At 36.4% G+C, this 20,837-nt stretch overlaps 1 protein-coding gene across 9 annotated transcripts in view; it reads left to right on the top strand.

The window, feature by feature from the left end:
• Positions 1 to 20,837, top strand: part of SIPA1L1 (signal induced proliferation associated 1 like 1) — a 502,626-nt gene that overhangs the window by 333,422 nt on the left and 148,367 nt on the right. The window contains exon 4 of one of the 9 annotated variants that reach the window (XM_068543390.1): positions 17,852 to 17,907. The exons of the other annotated variants lie outside the window; for them this stretch is intronic. The gene's annotated coding sequence lies outside the window, so the exon portion shown is untranslated. The remainder of the gene's footprint in view (positions 1 to 17,851; positions 17,908 to 20,837) is intronic. 9 annotated transcript variants of the gene reach the window in all.

The following is a 20,837-nucleotide window of genomic DNA, read 5'->3' as shown; positions in this document are numbered from 1 at the left end:
TTCCTTGTCTCTTGTAACATTCTTTATTTTAAAGTCTATTTTATCTGATATGAGTATTGCTACTCCAGCTTTCTTTTGATTTCCATTTGCACGGAATATCATTTTCCATCCCCTCACTTTCAGTCTGTATGTGTCCCTAGGTCTGAAGTGGGTCTCTTGTAGACAGCATATAGATGGGTTTTGTTTTTGTATCCATTCAGCAAACCTGTGTCTTTTGGTTGGAGCATTTAATCCATTCATGTTTAAGGTAATTATCGATATGTATGTTCCTATGACCATTTTCTTAATTGTTTTGAGTTTGTTTTCGTAGATTCTTTTCTTCTCTTGTGTTTCCCACGTAGGGAAGTTCCTTTATCATTTGTTGTAGAGCTGGTTTGGTGGTGCTGAATTCTCTTAGCTTTTGCTTGTCTGTAAAGCTTTTGATTTCTCCGTCGAATCTGAATGAGATCCTTGCCGGGTAGAGTAATCTTGGTTGTAGGTTCTTCCCTTTCATCACTTCAAGTATACCATGCCACTCCCTTCTGGTTTGTAGAGTTTCTGCTGAGAAATCAGCTGTTAACCTTATGGAAGTTCCATTGTATGTTATTTGTCATTTTTCCCTTGCTGCTTTCAATAATTTTTCTTTGTCTTTAATTTTTGCCAATTGGATTACTATGTGTCTCGGCGTGTTTCTCCTTGGGTTTATCCTGTATGGGACTTGCTGCGCTTCCTGCACTTGGGTGGCTATTTCCTTTCCCATGTTAGGGAAGTTTTTGACTATCATCTGTTCAAATATTTTCTCTGGTCCTTTCTCTCTCTCTTCCCCTTTTGGGACCCCTGTAATGCGAATGTTGTTGCGTTTAATGTTGTCCCAGAGGTGTCTTAGGCTGTCTTCATTTCTTTTCGTTCTTTTTTCTTTAGTCTGTTCCGCAGCAGTGAAGTCCACCATTCTGTCTTCCAGGTCACTTATCCGTTCTTCTGCCTCAGTTATTCTGCTATTGATTCCTTCTAGTGTAGTTTTCTTTTCAGTTATTGTATTGTTCATCTCTGTTTGTTTGTTCTTTAATTCTTCTAGGTCTTTGTTAAACATTTCTTGCATCTTCTCGGTCTTTGCCTCCATTCTTTTTCCGAGGTCCTGGATCATGTTCACTATCGTTATTCTGAATTCTTTTTCTGGAAGGTTGCCTATCTCCACTTCATTTAGTTGTTTTTCTGGGGTTTTATCTTGTTCCTTCATCTGGTACATAGCCCTCTGCCTTTCATCTTGTCTGTCTCTCTGTGAATGTGGTTTTTGTTCCACAGGCTGCAGGCTTGTAGTCCTTCTTGCTTCTGCTGTCTACCCTCTGGTTGATGAGGCTATCTAAGAGGCTTCTGTACTTATCAGCTTTCTTAAACTCTGAACTTAGCACAGGATTGTGAATGAAATATTAAGTAATCAGAGATAGTCTGTTAATTGAAGGATTTGAGTTTCTAATCTCCTTAGTGGAGATGTTGGAGTCTGACAGATGTAGCATGCTTGAACCAGTCATTTAATATTCATAGGAAATGCACAAGATGGCTCTGGTTGCCCTTTATATTTTTCAGGTTGGGTTTTTTATTTGAAATTCATAGCCTCACCCAGTTATAGACTTTGAGCCATGGCCTGTCTCAGTGGAACATTCTACTCAGTACTTTCACATGTACCAAGGATTAATATCAAATTGGTGAGAAAAGTTTTTCACCCTCATATTTATGAATGGTAGCATCTTCTGTTAGTTTGTAGGAATATGCACTAGTATGTTATTTCTTTTTTTTTTTAAAGATTTTTTAGAAATTTCATGTAATTAGTATGTTATTTCTGTTCAGCAAGGGTGGTTTGGAGAGTTCTTCTATTTAAAATGCTGCATTGTTCTAAACAAATAATATCTTTTGCTATTAATTATCAATCCTATTGTGGTTGCACTGTGCTGAAACCTTCAAACAATTTCAGAAAGTTTACATGCCTCATTTCTTTTTAAACAATATTACTGCTGCTTTTTGCATGAATGAAATCATGGTACTGAATTTAAAAGTGGATGACCTTCAAGTAAACTGTGGAATTTAAACATCAGAGACTTAAAAATAATTGTGAAGATTAAAAACAGAAAGTTTTAAGACACAACTTCTTTTGTGATATGGGGTAATGAGAAAAGATGGTCTTTTTCTGTTGCATTAATTCTTTAGCTCCTTGTCAATTACCCCCAGTTTATAACATAAGGAGACAGTCTTTGCATTCTTGAGTAAAACTCCCCACAGGTGACCTTCAGTATAAAGAGCTAGAGAGTGCTTTTCTCTGTGCATTAACAAAGATAACAGTTCAAAATTACAACACCCTCTGATTTTATTCTTATAAAAACTTTTCAAGCAACTTTTTGGATGTTTTTTTTCTTGTTCCCCTTACCTCCTGTACCCAGATTACCCTGCTTTTTACAATATTAAGAATATAAACATAGATGCTGAAAAGTTACCCCCTCCCTCTCTAAGTTTTGATATTGGTACTCTGGATGTATATATATATGTGTACACATCCACACACATACATGTATATTTACATGTGTGTATATATGTATGTGTTTGTTAATTTTTCTATAAAATATTTATTTTTTTCCCTTTGGCTTTAAATTTAGTCAACAGATATTTCTAAGTACCTACTGTGTGAAAGGCACAATGCTGGGAGCACAGTGATGACTGGGCAGAGACCCCATCTTCTTAGAATGTGTAGAAAGCCTGGCATTTACAGTAGAGTGGAAAGAGAAAGGTAACCAACACTATCAACATTACCAACCCTAAAATACTACTTGCTGGTGGTATTCTCCCCATCTGTGTGTGTGCTATTGCTATTAGCTTTTTTCCCTCTTTAAATTGTTGAGGTCACATTGCACACATAGTTTTTTAATTTAAACTTAACATTATATTGTGTTCTCTCATAATTAAAAGCACTAATTTTTTTGAGTATATAATATTTTTGGACATTCCATAATTTATATAGTTTGGGGGCATTTAGGTAGTTTACAATTCTTTTTTATTATAAATAATGCTGTGATGAATATCTTCTGCATAACATTTTGTCTTTTGGAATACTTCCTTAAGACATTTTCAGGAGTAAAATGACTGGGTAAAAGTTTGTAAACCTTATAGAGGCTCTTGATAGATATTCCTAAAAGTTCTTTTTTTTTTTTTTTTTAAAGATTATTATTATTTTTTTAATTAATTAATTAATTTTTGGCTGTGTTGGGTCTTCGTTTCTGTGCGAGGGCTTTCTCTAGTTGCGGCAAGTGGGGGCCACTCTTCATCGCGGTGCGCGGGCCTCACACTATCACGGCCTCTCCTGCTGAGGAGCACAGGCTCCAGACGCGCAGGCTCCAGACGCGCAGGCTCAGCAATTGTGGCTTACGGGCCCAGTTGCTCCGCAGCATGTGGGATCTTCCCAGACCAGGGCTCGAACCCGTGTTCCCTGCATTGGCAGGCAGATTCTCAACCAGTGCGCCACCAGGGAAGCCCTAAAAGTTCTTTTTTTAAAACTAGTTTTCACTCCTCCTCAGTAGCCAATGAGTGCATTTTATGAAAAACAAAAACAACCCCTCCCAAAAAAAAACTCTTTTCATTTGTATTTATTTATTGGGTAGAAACATTTTTCAAATGTTTAGCCAGTTATCTATTGTTTTCTTTTGTGAATTTCCTATTAATGTTTCTTCTCCCATCTTTCTTTTGGAGTGTTAATATTTTATCTTGATTTACAGTGACTCAATGCAGTATTTTATAGAGTATTATGTATGTAATTATCATGTATAGTCAGTACATTAAACGTATGTTGTAGTTTTCTTACTAGTTTTTGGTTTGCCTTTTAATATATAGATGTTTTAAAGTTTCATGTAACCAAATCTATTAACTTTTTCCTTTGTAATTTCTTTCATTACTTTTACACATGGAAAAACTTCCTTCATTTATATATCATATTTTCCTCTGACATTTTATTAAATTTTTAGCGAAGTCCTTTTCACTCATTAATTCCATAAGAAAGGAAGTCTGCTATTGACGAATCAGGAGGACTTTGCTGCTAAAGATGGCTACTAGAGGTTGTGTTTTTGTACTTCTCTGCACAAAGGGGCTACTTAACGCTATTTGTTCTTCTGACTTCGCTCTGGCACTCAGTACTGGAGTGCCTATGTAACTCATATCACTATGGTTCTGTTAAACTTGGGTCCTTGTGAAAGTACTTCATTAGATATAAAGGATGGGGCTTCCCTGGTGGTGCAGTGGTTGAGGGTCTGCCTGCCAATGCAGGGGACACGGGCTTGAGCCCTGGTCTGGGGAGATCCCACGTGCCGCGGAGCAACTAGGCCCGTGAGCCACAGCTGCTGAGCCTGCGCATCTGGAGCCTGTGCTCCGCAACAAGAGAGGCCGCGATAGTGAGAGGCCCGCGCACGGCGATGAAGAGTGGCCCCCGCTTGCCGCAACTGGAGAAAAGCCTTCACGTAGAAACGAAGACCCAACACAGCCAAAAATGAATAAATAAATAAAATTAGATGACTGTTAAATATTTGTAAAAATATATATATAAAAGGATGGAAGTGAACAAAGTAAAATTAAATTAAACCGAAGTCATGATTGACTCCTACTCGAGTTCATACTGTGTTTAAGAGGCCCAGATATGAAAGTTGACTCTTTCCAGGTTGTAACTGATATAAAGAAAGCTACCTCACTTTTCCATGGTAGGAATATTATGGATTGTAATACTAGGCTAGAGTTGACTGCTAAAAAAGAATGTAAAATATTATTTTTAGCTTATTTTATGATGATAACTACTAATTTTCTAATTTGTACAAGTTCAGTTTTAAAAAAATATGCAATTCAGTTGAAATGAAAATACTTCCAACTTGCCGGAAAATGAATACTGCTAAACTATGTCGTAGGTAATTCTTAAAAGTATTGGTTTGTGATATGTAAATAAGTTGTCTTTTAGGATTTTTAAATCAAAATCCCACTTTTAGAATTAATATTCTTGATGGCATTCCAGGTAGAATAGGTTAAAAAATATTTTGTTGAATTCAAAACCTGAGTACTGTATGTTGCTCTTACATCATGTTTGTTTGTTCATTTTCTCTCCCACTAAATGTAAACATTTTTAGGGCAGTAACTTCAGCATGTAGAACAGCGCCTCAAATATTTGTTGCCTAATAGATATTTGTTGAGTGAATATCAGGGTATAGACTGAAAAATAGAGGAAAAAGCAGTGTGTTTGCTTGAGTGCACAGAATGTACCAGGCATTGTACTAGATACTGTTCTTATGACCATATTGAGAGCCTTGCTTTTCTAAAGATGAACCTGGTTTTTACCTTTTCTGTTAATTTTCTGGAGACATTATGGGCAATAGATTATTAGGAGACTGCAGAGAACTCCCCACCCAGACATGTGGGGAGCTCCAACATGTTTGAAGGTAGATTTCTGTTCTGAGAGAAGGTATGTCAAGAGCCTCAGTGAACCATTCCCCATGCTTTCATTTAACCAAGTAATCAGAAGTGACGTGGATGGCTGGTGAAAGCTGCGGATGCGGTCATATAGGTGATTTCCTTGTGAAGGTTTAGTTTGTGAATTCAGGTGATCTAAGTCACCTGTTGAATTTTCTGAAGCATTTTGAATGCATGCAAACTAGCAGCACACATAAATATTTCATTTTCTATTCAATCTTAGCTGCAACTTTACTTTTTGTAGAGAAAGGCATAGTAAGACAAAAAAGTTTTTATTTTTTTTTTAATAATATACACCATTTATAGGGGTTTTTTTTCCCATGGCAATGGACTCCCCCATGAAAAATTTTATACCAACATTTAAAACATTACAAAAGATTCAAGGTTTTATCAAATAGGGCAGTAATGATCTTATAGAAATATCTGTGCAAAATACTGTGACCTTTTAATTTACGTGATGGGTAAACATAGAGTAATAAAGAGATTTTTTTTTTTTTTTAAACCAAAGGATTTGGACCTAGTTGCTGATTCATCACTAGAACACTTTGAATCTGATTCATCTTTACAAACAGAATAAAGAGTTTTCTGCACTTTTTCCTACCAAATGTAAAATTAAAATTTGAATTTCCAAAAGCAAGTTTTCCAACTGTTGAAAAAACAAGAAGGCAACTCCCATTTAAAGTGGGAAAACTATGTAAATTTATTTTTTGTGTGAAGATTCACTTCGTTTTCCTGAGCCAGATTTGATGTGGAGAACTTTTTCTTGAATAGTCATTAAAATATGAGCTGAGAGAATGAGACTTCTTCATTAAAATCCAAAATTTATCCTTCATATGTACGATTTAAAAATATTTTTAGTGGACTCGTTTCTATAGGAACTAAATTTAGAGATGCATCTTAAACATCCTCTTGTCATCTCCCATTTATTTATTAATTTGTTTCTTCATCCCTTATTCTCCTTACAACCTCTTGTTTGAATATCTTTGATCAAAATATTGTCTACTTTTGGTAAAAATTAAATAGCAAGTATTCGTGAATAAAAATCACATTTACCTATTCAGATTTATTTGCTGTATATATTAGGAATGTGATCAGCTTCAGACGTTAGAAACCCAGTCTAGTGACTTAAACAAATGGAAAGAAGCAGCCCCAGAAGTCAACACTCCTGGGCTGGTGCATGTGCTGCTCAGGAATGCCACGAGGGACCCTGGATTTTGCCCTTCATTTCCTTGGTATGTTCCCTCAGGCTGGCCTTGGCAATGCAAGATACCATTGCTCTTCCAGGCTTCCTGTGCTCCAAGAGGAAGAAGGGGGAGGCAGAAGGTGGCAAGCCAAGGGCTTGCTAGCCCAGTCTGTTGCTTTTTATCAAGAGAGCTTAAGTTACCCAGCAAGTTGCATGCTGCAGACATCTGCTTCCTTCTCATTGGTCAGAACTACATTAGGTAGTTACCCCTAGACCAGTCACTGGCCAAGGGGCATGAGAGTCCATGACTGCTGTGGAGAATTCCTGATTTCTCCCCTGGGGTAGGGGAAAGGATACCTGCCAAGGTGCTCCATGGCTACTCGAACAAATTGAGAATCTCCTGTTTGGGAAGAATTGGGAGGGAGAAATATGGGGTAGGTAATGGATAGTGTCTGCCTGCCACACCTGCTGGAATGAGTACAGTATGTACCACATGAGTTTAGAAGCCCTGTGCATCCGCAGTTCCCTCAGCTCCTCAGATTTCCTGGAATAAATTACAGATTTTTTTTTCAAAAATTTATTTCAAATATTCTTATTTAGTCATAGCCCATCATTTTCATGAATGACTTAGATGTTAGAACAGCAAATGCTGTGTTTTAGAGTCTTCCTTAATATTATGTTGAGAAAAATGGGAATTTAGTCGTAATGCTCTAAAATTGGATTTTGGAATTAATTTGAAGAATTTGTACTTTTTAGCAGGATACAAAATTAATGCACAGAAATCTCTTGCATTTCTATACACTAATGACGAAAAATCTGAAAGTGAAATTAAGAAAACACTCCCGTTTACCATTGCAACAAAAAGAATAAAATATCTAGGAATAAACCTACCTAAGGAGACAAAAGACCTGTATGCAGAAAATTATAAGACACTGATGAAAGAAATTAAAGATGATACAAATAGATGGAGAGATATACCATGTTCCTGGATTGGAAGAATCAACATTGTGAAAATGACTCTACTACCCAAAGCAATCTACAGCTTCAATGCAATCCCTATCAAACTACCACTGGCTTTTTTCACAGAACTAGAACAAAAAATTTCACAATTTGTATGGAAACACCAAAGACCCCGAATAGCCAAAGCAATCTTGAGAACAAAAAATGGAGCTGGGGGAATCAGGCTCCCTGACTTCAGACTATATTACAAAGCTACAGTAATCAAGACAGTTTGGTACTGGCACAAAAACAGAAATATAGATCAATGGAACAGGATAGAAAGCCCAGAGATAAACCCACACACATATGGTCACCTTATCTTTGATAAAGGAGGCAAGAATATACAGTGGAGAAAAGACAGCCTCTTCAATAAGTGGTGCTGGGAAAATTGGACAGATACATGTAAAAGTATGAAATTAGAACACTCCCTGACACCATGCACAAAAATAAACTCAAAATGGATTAAAGACCTAAATGTAAGGCCAGACACTATCAAACTCTTAGAGGAAAACATAGGCAGAACACTCTATGACATACATCACAGCAAGATTCTTTTTGACCCAGCTCCCAGAGAAATGGAAATAAGAACACAAATAAACAAATGGGACCTAATGAAACTTAAAAGCTTTTGCACAGCAAAGGAAACCGTAAACAAGACCAAAAGACAACCCTCAGAATGGGAGAAAATATTTGCAAATGAAGCAACTGACAAAGGATTAATCTCCAAGATTTACAAGCAGCTCATGCAGCTTAATAACAAAAAAACGAACAACCCAATCCAAAAATGGGCAGAAGACCTAAATAGACATTTCTCCAAAGAAGATATACAGATGGCCTACAGACACATGAAAGAATGCTCAACATCATTAATCATTAGAGAAATGCAAATCAAAACTACAATGAGATATCATCTCACACCGGTCAGAATGGCCATCATCAAAAAATCTAGAAACAATAAATGCTGGAGAGGGTGTGGAGGAAAGGGAACACTCTTGCACTGTTGGTGGGAATGTAAATTGATACAGCCACTATGGAGAACAGTATGGAGGTTCCTTAAAAAACTGCAAATAGAACTACCATACAACCCAGCAATCCCACTACTGGGCATATACCCTGAGAAAACCATAGTTCAAAAAGAGTCATGTACCAAAATGTTCATTGCAGCTCTATTTACAATAGCCAGGACATGGAAGCAACCTAAATGTCCATCGACAGATGAATGGATAAAGAAGATGTGGCACATATGTACAATGGAATATTACTCAGCCATAAAAAGAAATGAAATGGAGGTATTTGTAATGAGGTGGATGGAGTTAGAGTCTGTCATACAGAGTGAAGTAAGTCAGAAAGAGAAAAACAAATACAGTATGCTAACACATATATACGGAATCTAAGGAAAAAAAAAAAAAAGCCATGAAGAACGTAGTGGCAAGACGGGAATAAAGACACAGACCTACTAGAGAATGGACTTGAGGATATGGGGAGGGGGTGGGGTGAGATGTGACAGGGTAAGAGAGTGTCATGGACATATATACACTACCAAATGTAAAATAGATAACTAGTGGGAAGCAGCCGCATAGCACAGGGAGATCAGCTTGGTGCTTTGTGACCACCTAGAGGGGTGGGATGGAGAGGGTGGGAGGGAGGGAGATGCAAGAGGGAAGAGATATGGGAACATATTGTATGTGTATAACTGATTCACTTTGTTATAAAGCAGAAGCTAACACACCATTGTAAGGCAATTATACTTCAATAAAGATGTTTAAAAAAAAAAGAATTTGTACTTTTTGAAGTTCTCTTCAGTAGCCATCTAGAAGATTAATTTTGTTTTATTTACGAGTAAGATACCTTGAAGGTGATTTATTTTTAAAATGCATTGACAGTGATCATTTATATATATATGTGTTTTCTTCTTTTTAAGCTTAACATTACATTATAAAATGTTTCCCGTGTAGTATATGCCATTTAAAAAAATTGCTTTGGTGTCTTAATTTACTTAACAATTTTCCAGTTACACATTTGGTTTACTTCCATTTTGTGCTGCTGTTAAAAATGCTGAAATTTATATCTTTATTTATATGGATTAATTTTTAAGGTTGTAGATTTTTTTTTAGAACCCTCACATTTTAATGGCTTTCGAAGCATTTAGCTAATTGCATCCCAGTAGCATTGTACTAAAGAATTAGTGTGACCTTTTTTTAAGGTAGTAAGGTGAAACATTTTCTTTCGTATTTCTTTCTTTTGTGAGCCAGCTCTTCCTGTTCTTTTCCAGCGTGTTACTTTTCTAAATAACAAAATACATTTTTTACATTGTAAAATGATACATTCTCACTGTACAACATTTGTTAGCCATAGTTGTCACTTCACAAAGAACAAGTTTATTAATATTTTCTTGAACAATTTGTGTAAGCTCTTTATGTAAGTAATTATATATTTTATTCCTAATATATATACTATTGATTTTTCTCAATCTATGTGCCTGATAACGTACTAGACCCTGGGAATACTATTGTCAGTATAACAGCTATCATGTCCATGATATCAGAAAAAATAATTGTACTTTGTCTCATTTTTTTCTAATATTTCTGTCATTTCATTTTAGGTCATAGAGAATTATCTAATCTTTAATAATAATAATCGGTTGTTTTTCTTTTTGGTTGTTTTAAATATGTACCAAAAATAGAAACCATTCTTATAGAAATTTGTATAGAACTTTAAGTTCCTACCTTATGATTAAGTGATCTTATACTTTTGTTCTTATTTTTTTTTTTTTTTAAGAAGGAAAGAAGCTTTATTTATTTATTTATTTAATTTTGGCTGTGTTGGGTCTTTGTTTCTGTGCGAGGGCTTTCTCTAGTTGTGGCAAGCGGGGGCCACTCTTCATCGCGGTGCGCGGGCCTCTCACCATCGCAGCCTCTCTTGTTGCGGAGCACAGGCTCCAGACGCGCAGGCTCAGTAATTGTGGCTCACGGGCCTAGTTGCTCCGCGGCATGTGGGATCTTCCCAGACCAGGGCTCGGACCCGTGTCCCCTGCATTAGCAGGCAGATTCTCAACCACTGCGCCACCAGGGAAGCCCTTTTGTTCTTATTTAAGTTATTTATGCGGAATACTAATTGTATTGCCTAAAATTTCATTTGTATCTGCTGATAACATATGTAAAGTTATTATTATAGTGCTTGGCAAATAATAATCTCTCAATATGTAAAATACAATAGTTTAGTTTTCATAAATATCTTGAGTGTTGAGACTGAAACCCTATTTAACTTAGGCGTAATTGGATTGGATAACCTGCTAGTTTTTCCTTCACGTTTTATTATGTGTGTTTTATTATGTGTGTTTCTTCATATACATGCAGAACACACTGTGATTTCTTAGTTTAATTAAGAAATTAACATTTCTTCAAGTTGGAAAGAATTACCAGCAATCTCTGTATCTCCTATATTTGGGATGTAGTTTATTGATAATTTTTCATTTCTTCTTTAGTTTTATTGGTCTTTTCTAGTATTCTACTTAGGCTATTGTATTTTTAATAGGAAATCATTTATGTCCATGTTTATCTTTCATTTTCAGATTTTTTAAAAGATTCTCTGGTTTATATATCTAATCTCCAATTTTTTTCCTCATTTCTAAGATAGTGTGATTTCTGGGGATACAAAGATTTTATTGTTTTTATCAAAGAATTATGTTCGAGATATATTTATTTATTCTATTAGTATGTTTATTAAATTTTACATTTTTCTTTATTTTATTAACATTTTTCTGTACTTTTCTGAGGTTTTGAGTTGAATTCTCAGTTTATAGTTTATATTAAAAGCCACACATTTACCTCAGTGTATGATTTTGGCTTAATCCACTAGGTGAGAAAGTTTGCTCTTCTATTTTTCAGGATTGTAAATGACTTCTTGTGTTTCAGTATGCTCATACACGTAGTTGTTTTGTTTTTATTGAACACTCCTAAAAATTAAATTTTGATCCAAGAATATAGACTGTGTATTAAAAAAATACATTTTAGGTTTTTAAAATACTTTATGTTTGCTCAGTTTTTATATACATACCATGGACAATTGGCTAGAAAGTTGATCCCATTTTTAGGGCATAGAGATCAGTATAACTTTTATTGGTTTCATTAATTTCATTCTTTGTTTTCTTTTGTCATTACTGTGTTTGTGCACTGGGTCTGTATGACATTGTGATTACCTTGCTCCCTTACCTCCTTCTGCTGAGGGAGGAATGTCCACTTCTCAATTCTTGTCACCCCTGTTTTTTAGAACTGAGACTCCCAGCATTTTTCCCTTTCCTGCTTTATTATCCTTTGTAGCATTTCGCAGCATGTCAAAAATAAATTTTATTTATTTGTTTGTTTCTTTACTTATTTATTTATTGTCAGTCTTTCTCCCTAGAATGTAACTTCAAGAAATGCAGAGAATTTTGTCACTTTTATTCAGTGCCTGGGTGCCGAGAATAATACCCGGTGCACTGTAGACACACTGTTAATAATTTATCTCATTAATAACTAAATGTGGTTATTTTCAGCTGATTTCTCCTTCTGTGTCTCAGTTTTTGCCTTGATTTCATTTGTTAGTACTTGACATAAAATGTCGTATTTTATTACAAATATTTCTTTTCATTTCTTTTTTTTGGCCATGCTGCACAGTTTGTGGGATCTTAGTTCCCCGACCAAGGATTGAACCTGCACCCTCGGCAGTGAAAGCTCGCAGTCCTAACTAACCACTGGACCGCCATGGAATTCCCTACAAATATTTCTTTTACCATAACATCTAGCTTGATATTTTTCTTTTAATCTTGACACCCAATAATATTGCTTCCTCTGGTTTTTTAAAAATACAGTTTTATTACTATCTCCTTTAAAATTTTTTCTGTCTTTTGGTTTATACATCTTTAGAGTAACATGTTGTATTTTGTTTTTTTGTTGTATTTACAACTGAGGTTCTTTCAGTAAGTTGAGGTAATTAGCTTTTGCTTTCATACGTCTATTAACTAAGTTTTCTTTTTTTTTCAAATCTGAGAACCTGTGTGATGGTTTTAAAGCTGTGAATCCTTAAGCATTATAATCAGTTCTTTCTGATGTGTTGTTGATCATGATTTGTTTCCTTTTGTATCTTTATATGGTTTGGAGTGTAATCCCTGGACTAAACTATTTCTTGTGACCTGTTTATATATTACATCCACATTCTTAATCCCATTGTTACTATTTTTTATGCTTCCATAGTGTGTTTTGATTCATTTCTCTCTGCAATAGCACATGTTCCTTTTTACTCAACTACTCTCTCCAAGCTCTGCATCCAGTTCCATCCTATTTTACCCTCCAGATTCAGCTCAACTGTTTTCTGTGTGAAGCCTTCCCTAACTCCCCAGCAAATCTTAGGTATTTGTCTTGTATTCTCTTACTGCACTCTGTGTACATTTCTAGTCACTTTCTTCTTGTAATTGTGATTTTCAGTCTCTTGACATACAGTCAGTGCTCAATAAATATTGCTATCTGTATTCTTTTCTTCCCTTCTTCTTCCTTAATACTATTTTCTTTTATAACTCATAATGTAGTTGCACATTTTTCTTCTCTATACTGCAGACCCACCTTTCTTTGGTTTCACATGAATAAATGATTTAATTTTTTATGAGTTTTTTTTTTTTAAGTGCTTTGCAGATTGTGAACGTGTGGGATTTCTTTTTTTTTTCTTTTTAAATTTTATTTATTTATTTATTTATGGCTGTGTTGGGTCTTTGTTTCTGTGCGAGGGCTTTCTCTAGTTGCGGCAAGTGGGGGCCACTCTTCATCGCGGTGCGCGGGCCTCTCACTATCGTGGCCTCTCTTGTTGCGGAGCACAGGCTCCAGATGCGCAGTCTCAGCAATTGTGGCTCACGGGCCTAGTCGCTTCGCGGCATGTGGGATCTTCCCAGACCAGGGCTCGAACCCATGTCCCCTGCATTGGCAGGCAGATTCTCAACCACTGCGCCACCAGGGAAGCCCTTTTATGAGTTTTTAAAAAAATACACAGAGGCCTGCTTTGTTTTGGCATGTACTCCACACAGAAATATCAGCAATATTTCTTCCCCTTCCTTGTTGTCATCAATTCTTGTCCTTAGTTTTTCTGTCCTCTTCCTCACCCCTTTCTCCACTCAATGTAGCTGTTTACTTTAACTCTAAAATAAGTACAAGTTACTTTTACAGGTTTTTATCAGTACTTTAACATGCTTTAATTCCTCAGTTAAAGGTACCTTTTTTTGTTTCCTTTCATCCCCTGAATCATGCCCTCCATTTCTCACTGTAGAAAGAGTACTTGGATTTCACATCAGCAAATTGGCAAAAATGAAAAGTTGTTGGATGGAATGTGGAGAAATGGACCCTCTCATGGAGAACATTGATTCTTTTCTACTTGTTGATATTTTCTCTTTTGGAGTTTCTATTTGGAAATTTTCATTTTTATTCTGCTGTCTTTCACTTTCACAGTAACCCTAATGTCTTTCATTTTTATTTTTCTGACAGTTTTCCTTTCATTTTATTTCTCAGTTTTTGTTTCATGTGTACCACACAACTTTCTCAGTTGGGTCAGGATGTTATTTTTGTCTGTTTTCTTATTAACTCGCTAGGCATCGGGGATCTAGTCTTAAAGGAGACTTTTTGAAGTCATTTCCTGTATGTGCTCTTAATTATAGAGATACTGAATTTGGTTTTGGGAAGGTGGTGGGTAGGCCTGCCTTATGGTTTTACTGAAGGTTCCATCATTCATTCATTTTGTAATCAAGTCCAAATTAACAGCATTTTAAAAATGCTTTTGAAAGTATAATCCATCTCTTTTTCCTCCTACAATCATGCCATAAGGAATACAAGAACACACTCCAAAAGTGGACTTCTCCCCATTTGCTTTAGTGAATATGTTGGACTGCGGGGAGTAGAGCCATTTGGGTGGCTAGCTGGCAAGGCCTTCATCATATCCCAAATAAATTCCCACATGTGGTTAAGACTTACTCCTCCTTTAAATATTTTGGCGTATTTTCATGACTTTCTAACTGATCTGTCAGTACTTTTAATAAAAATTATATAGAGTGTATTTTCTTGCATAGTACTTCCAAAGTCGTATGTGTTTTTTTTGAAAACTACTATGTAACAAATATTTATAAAGAAGAAAATCTTTCCTCCTAAAAAATCAACTATTTTCATTTTCTCAAAGTCCCCGTGCTTCTGCAGGTATATAAATATGTTTATAAAGTAGAATATAGCCTTTTTTTTTTTTTTAACTTAACATACATTTTAAAATTAAGCCATGTTAACTACTAGCCAACTTGATAAGGCAACAAAAGGAAAAAGTTGTTTTGCAAATGGTATGATTGTCTAACTAAAAAAATTGAAAAGAACCATCAAACTGATATTAATGCTAATAAGGGTTCATTCAGTAAGAGTACTGGATATGAAATATACAAAAAAATCAGTGATTTTTTTTTTAGTACACTAGCAACAGTTTATTAGAAAATGTGGTTACATAAATGATCCTAGTCAGAATAATAAAATATTAAAATGTACCTCATAATAAGTATAACAGAAGGTATGCAACGACCAAGTTCTCATTAGTTTATGAATTTGATGCAATTCAAAAATAGAACAAAGCAACAAAGTCAAGAGAGTTTGCCATGAAACATGGCAGAATGACACTAAAATTAATTGGAGACGTAGAATTAATGTGGTCAGTAGGATTTCTTATAATGCTTTGATATTTGAATTGGTGCTGCATTGGCATACGGATAGAGAATAGACCATTCAAACAGAAGAGAGACTATAAAAAGAGACCTTCATGGTGTGGGAACTTGTTTTTGACCTTGTATGACAAATTCGTATGGAAAAAGCAGGCTATTCAAAAAGCAATGGTGGGACAGTGTGGTAAAAATTAAAATTATATTCCTGTAAATAAATTCTGAATGAATTAAAGACATGCATTTTAAAGAGAGACCTTTAAACTCTTAAAAGAAAATATAGGAAAACATCTGTATAATATTAGAGATTGGGAGGATTTTTTTTGAACAAGATACAAAAAGCCCAAACTATGAAAGAGAGGAGAGATAAATTTGACTATGTTAAAAATTTTAAATGCGTGTATAAGAAAGTATACCTTAAACAAAGGTAAAAGACAACCTATAGAATATTCAGACACATGTCTAATGAAAGGTTACTATCCATAGTATATAATGAAATCCTACAAATCAGTAACAAAGAAAACAGGGACCTAGTAGAAAAATGGACAAAACAGAAGTAGATAAGACCAATAAATGAATTAAAATTCTCACTGATTATCAGGTAAATGCCTGTAGAAGCAACAAGGTAACGTTTTATGCGATCCTGATAATTTAAAGTCAAAAATGTGGCAGCAAATGTTGTTTTATATGTGACTGTTGGATTGTAAAATTGTTACAACCGCTTTGGAGTGTCGTTTGATAGTATCCAATAATGTTGAAGAACGCTCCAACTCAAGGTTTCAGCACTTCCCATTATAGAGTCCTCTAGAGAGACTGACCCATGTTCACAAAGAAGGTGTGAAAGGAATGGCCATTCTGTCTTTGTAATAGCAAAGAGCTGGAAATAGCCTAGATATCAAGCAACAAACCCAAATATATACACAGAATGTAAAGCATACAGAGGTTATCATAAAGGATCTGTATCTTTTTGTATCACCATGAATAAATCTAGAAGACAGTTTTGTGTGAAAAAAACAAAGTTGTGAAAGGATGTGTTCCCAATGATACTGTTTAGATTTCATAAATATACAAATACTTGTGGGAAGGGTGCCTAGCATCTTTAGGAGAGAAGTTTCTCTGGAGAGGCTGAGAGAAGAATGGGGTTGGAAGTTGATATTTTCTCTATATTTATAACATTTTATTTCTTTGTGATCTGAAGCAAATCTGGCAGAACACTGACATTTATTAAATCCAGATGAGGGGTACTACGTATCTCTAAGTTTTTGCATGTTTCAAATATTTCATAATTGAAAGTTTTCAGCTCAGACTAATAACATTGCAGTCCTCAGTTAAACACGCCAGATTGAACACATGCTGCAGTTTTTTCTTCCCCTCCCATACCCTATGCCAGTGTTACTAAAGGAATAGAAAAAGATACAAATATGCAAGGTCAAATATGAGGAAAAGAAATAGGAGCAGATTAGCATTATCAACACTGTTTTGGTCAGCAGAGAGAAATGGATGTATTGTAACTAATTTAGTGATGAGGAGAGAGCTGCATGTGAAGGCCTTTACAGAGAAATTCTAGAAAATTTTGACCCTATACAGTCCAAGAGTTGGAGGCCCCAAGTAGCTGGGAAGATTGCACTGAGAGGTTGGTCATGGGTACATAGTCGGGTCCCTTTCCAAACCGGTGTAATTGTAAAGGCTCTGGAAGCAGGGAGGAATTATTTGAAACATTTTTGGCTGAGCTTGGCTCCCAGAATGCTGGAAGCCAGGCAGGAAATGGAACCATTCTTCTCTAAAGAAAGTGAAGTGTATTCTAAAAATGACCTCTGAGTACTAGCATTTTGGGGTCCCCAGAATAGGGGGAAAACTGTCAGTCTGATTTCAGCAGGAAAGGAATTTATGGAAATAGTGTTTAGTGACTTGCTGATTTACTGGAAAGGCTGTAGAACTAGGTTTGGAAAATGGGTAAGAACAAGGGAGGCCAGCTGGCCAAGACAACACTCACATCACTCAAGAAAGCTGGCGTGGTGCTGCCCCTGAGCACGGGATGTCCAATTTTGCATTGTCACCACCAGCACTTTTTTTTTTTATAAATCTATTTTTATTTATTTTTGGCTGCGTTGGGTCTTCATTGTTGCGTGCGGGCTTTCTCTAGTTGTGGCGAGCGGGGGCTACCCTTCGTTGAGGTGCGTGGGCTTTTCATTGCGGTGGCTTCTCTTGTTGTGGAGCACGGGCTCTAGGCGCGCGGGCCCAGTAGTTGTGTCTCGTGGGCTCTGTGGTGCAGGCTCAGTTGTGGCTCATGGGCTTAGTTGCTCCGCGGCATGTGGGATCTTCCCGGACCAGGGCTTGAACCCGTGTCCCCTGCGTTGGCAGGCAGATTCTTAACCACTGTGCCACCAGGGAAGTCCCACCACCAGCATTTAAATGAGGGAGCTATTACACCATCGCCACTACTGATGCCACCAGCTTCCATGTAAATGTATTTGCTTCCTCCTTGCTCTTTCCAGATGCTGCCTTTCCATTCAGAGTCCAGGATGTGCACACCTCATTGGCTGAGGAGCAGGTAATGTCTGTGCCCTATCTGTAAGAATAGCTGGTTCATTGACAGTGTGGCACTTTTAGGCTTCTATTGTGGAAGGCAGGCTCTGTATAAGGCAAGGAATTTCCCCGGATATATGAAGAGACTACACAGATGCTAGGCAGTGATGATTATATTTCCCCCTATGTCCAGTTTCCCCAGGTAAACCAATGGGTCCCCACCTAGTCCCCTTCAGGAAAGTCTACTTAGTAGTCACCAGGCCCTGCCCCCACCCAGGTACTAAATGTAAAAGGATGGCCTGTGATAGCAGACATATGAGAAAAAGCCTTCCACGTGAGAAGGACAGTGCTCACAACAAACGGAAGAAAAGTAAATTGAGAAATTTACTTTTTCATTTCATTTCATTGATTTTCACTGAATATAAAAAGAACACTTTTAGGACTTCCCTGGTGGTCCAGAGGTTAAGACTCTGTGCTCCCAGTGCAGGAGGCCCGGGTTCGAACCCTGGTCGGGGAACCAGATCCCGCATGCCACAACTAAGAGCCTGCATGCTGCAGGTAAAGAGCCTACATGCCACAACTAAAGATTCTGCATGTGGCAACAATGATCCCGCGTGCCGCAACTAAGACCCAGCGCAGCCAAATAATTAAAAAAAAAAAAAAATGAAAGTAGTATTTAAAAAAAAAGAACACTTTCAAATTAGTTTAATAATAGCAGGGATAAGGCAAAAGATCATAGTCATGAAACAAGAACAGATTGTTTTTTTTTAATGGAAGAAACAATCAGAGGGCACAAAATTTTTTCAAAATTGAGTTCAAGAATAAATAGGAAAAATTAAATAGTCTGGTTGGAAAATGAATTTCAGAAATTTTCCCAAGTACCTAAATGAAAAAGAAATGGGGGGTGTGAGAGAAGAGATAAGAAACTATTGGGGGAGTACAGTATCCAATAAATAAAACATTTACAAAATGAAAGAAAAAAGGAAGAAAAGGAAATATCAAAACAAATAATGAAATAACATTTCACTTAACTGAAAGAGGTATGTTTTTATGTTGAAAAGGCCTATTGGGTGTCCAATACAAGGACTATAAAGAGACTCACACAGAGGCTACTCCAGTATTGAAAAGATGATCCTAAAAAATTACTGGAAAAGAACTTGTATAAAAGATCAGGAATCAGAATATCATTGGACCTTTCAATTCCAACAGTAGAAGCTAGAAGATAATGAAATAATACCTTAAAAATTCTAATGGTAAATGTCTTACTACCTAGAGTTTTATACCCAGCCAAACCATCAGTCAGATTAAGGCTAGATGTGCCAAGACTCAAAACTTTAACACCTAGGTACTTTTCTTAGGCAGTTGCTGAATGAGGATAGTGGTCCATTAAAATGAGGGAATAGACTAAGAAAGAGAAAGATAATGAGATCTGGGAAGCATGGAATTCATCCCAGGAGAGGAGGGAAGGAAATGTCAGGATGATGATGGTGATGATGTCTTTCTGGAGATGCCTGTGCAGTAGACCTGGAGATCAGCAGGGCTGGATTGGAGCATGATGATGGAGAGAAGTCTCCAGGAGAGAGAAATGGAATGGGCACCTGTTACTTTTGACCACGTGAGAAACAGGAATGAGAAAAGTGTTTTTGTTTGTTTGTTTGTTTGCTTCTCTTGTTGAATTTAGAAAGAATTAAGGGTAGGTATATAGAAACTAAGCAATTGAAAAAAAGCAATTATTAACTCCAGGAAAAATAAAAGTAAGCAACTGAGCAAATATAGCCATAGTAATATAAATCCTAATGTATATATGTGATATAACTGTGACATACATATATAAATCTATCCATGCATAGTTACATAAAATAGGGCAGGGGAAGTGGGGAGACACTTACTGGAAGCATGCTTACTTCTCATCTTCCAAAACAGAACTTCAACAGAGAATATCTAAGATTGATAAATCAAGAAATAGCACATAATCATGTTATTTAGGAACATGGAAATACTGGAGGAAACAGTGCTATGAATTGAAAGTGATTGCTCCTGGGAATGGAGAAGATGAAATAAAGCACTACTGTTTGGTTTTGTTTTTTCCTTAAATGCCTGAAGTACTATTTGCTTTAACGAGTGTATGCATTACTTTGGTAAAAAAAAAAAAAACATAAGTGAAAAGCTAAGTAAATAGCAGAGTAGTGAGTATCTTTGTACCACAGGTTTTCCTTCTTACAGATGGTAAAAATCACTTCTCAATGTTTGTTGTACCACTTGTTTTCCTGTTCAGATGTAGTTGACATTCTCTATTAAAGGCTAAGGATCATAAAGTTAAATAAGGTGCAGTTCCTGGCCTTGAAACACTTGTGGCTTAGTGGGTGGTGTATCAGGAAACTTTAAAAAATCAAGATGTTCTTTATGATTGCCTTTTGGGGACTAAGAATGTGGGGGGAGTGTTAGGGACTGTAAGAGAAAGAGTGGATGCCCGTAGCTCACAGGAGTGGGATATTCATGGGGCTTGCTGAAGGAACAGTGATTAGAGAGGGCTGGTGTAAGTGTGAGGAGTCGTCCTGGGGCTCAGAAGAGGAAAATCCCTTCTGCTGCTGGACAGCCATCCATTTGCAGATGTTGAAAGAGAGAATATGGAGCCCAGCAGTATGAATATTTTCTGGTTTACCCACCTTTTTTTTTTTTTTTCCTGAAACGGTTCTACCAGTTTCTATTGCTTCTACCAACACAAGGATGTCTGTTTTAACTGTAGCACCATTAACAGTGGGAGGACTGACATCCCTAGAATTTTTCCTAATAGGTATAAAATGATAAAGTGTTGTTTTGATTTGTATGTCTTTTGTTGCTTATTATACCCATGATTGTTGTAACACTAGTTAGGCTTTTTTTTGCATTTGTGCTCTGTTGAAAGATTTTTTTTACTCCAACATATCCTTTCTTTTAAACCTATTTTAACGAAAG

The sequence above is a fragment of the Eschrichtius robustus genome, chromosome 1 (genome assembly GCF_028021215.1).
Source record: "Eschrichtius robustus isolate mEscRob2 chromosome 1, mEscRob2.pri, whole genome shotgun sequence".
Taxonomy (NCBI): domain Eukaryota; kingdom Metazoa; phylum Chordata; class Mammalia; order Artiodactyla; family Eschrichtiidae; genus Eschrichtius; species Eschrichtius robustus.
Note: the sequence above shows the minus strand (reverse complement) of the source record. Positions and strands in the feature narration are given on the sequence as shown.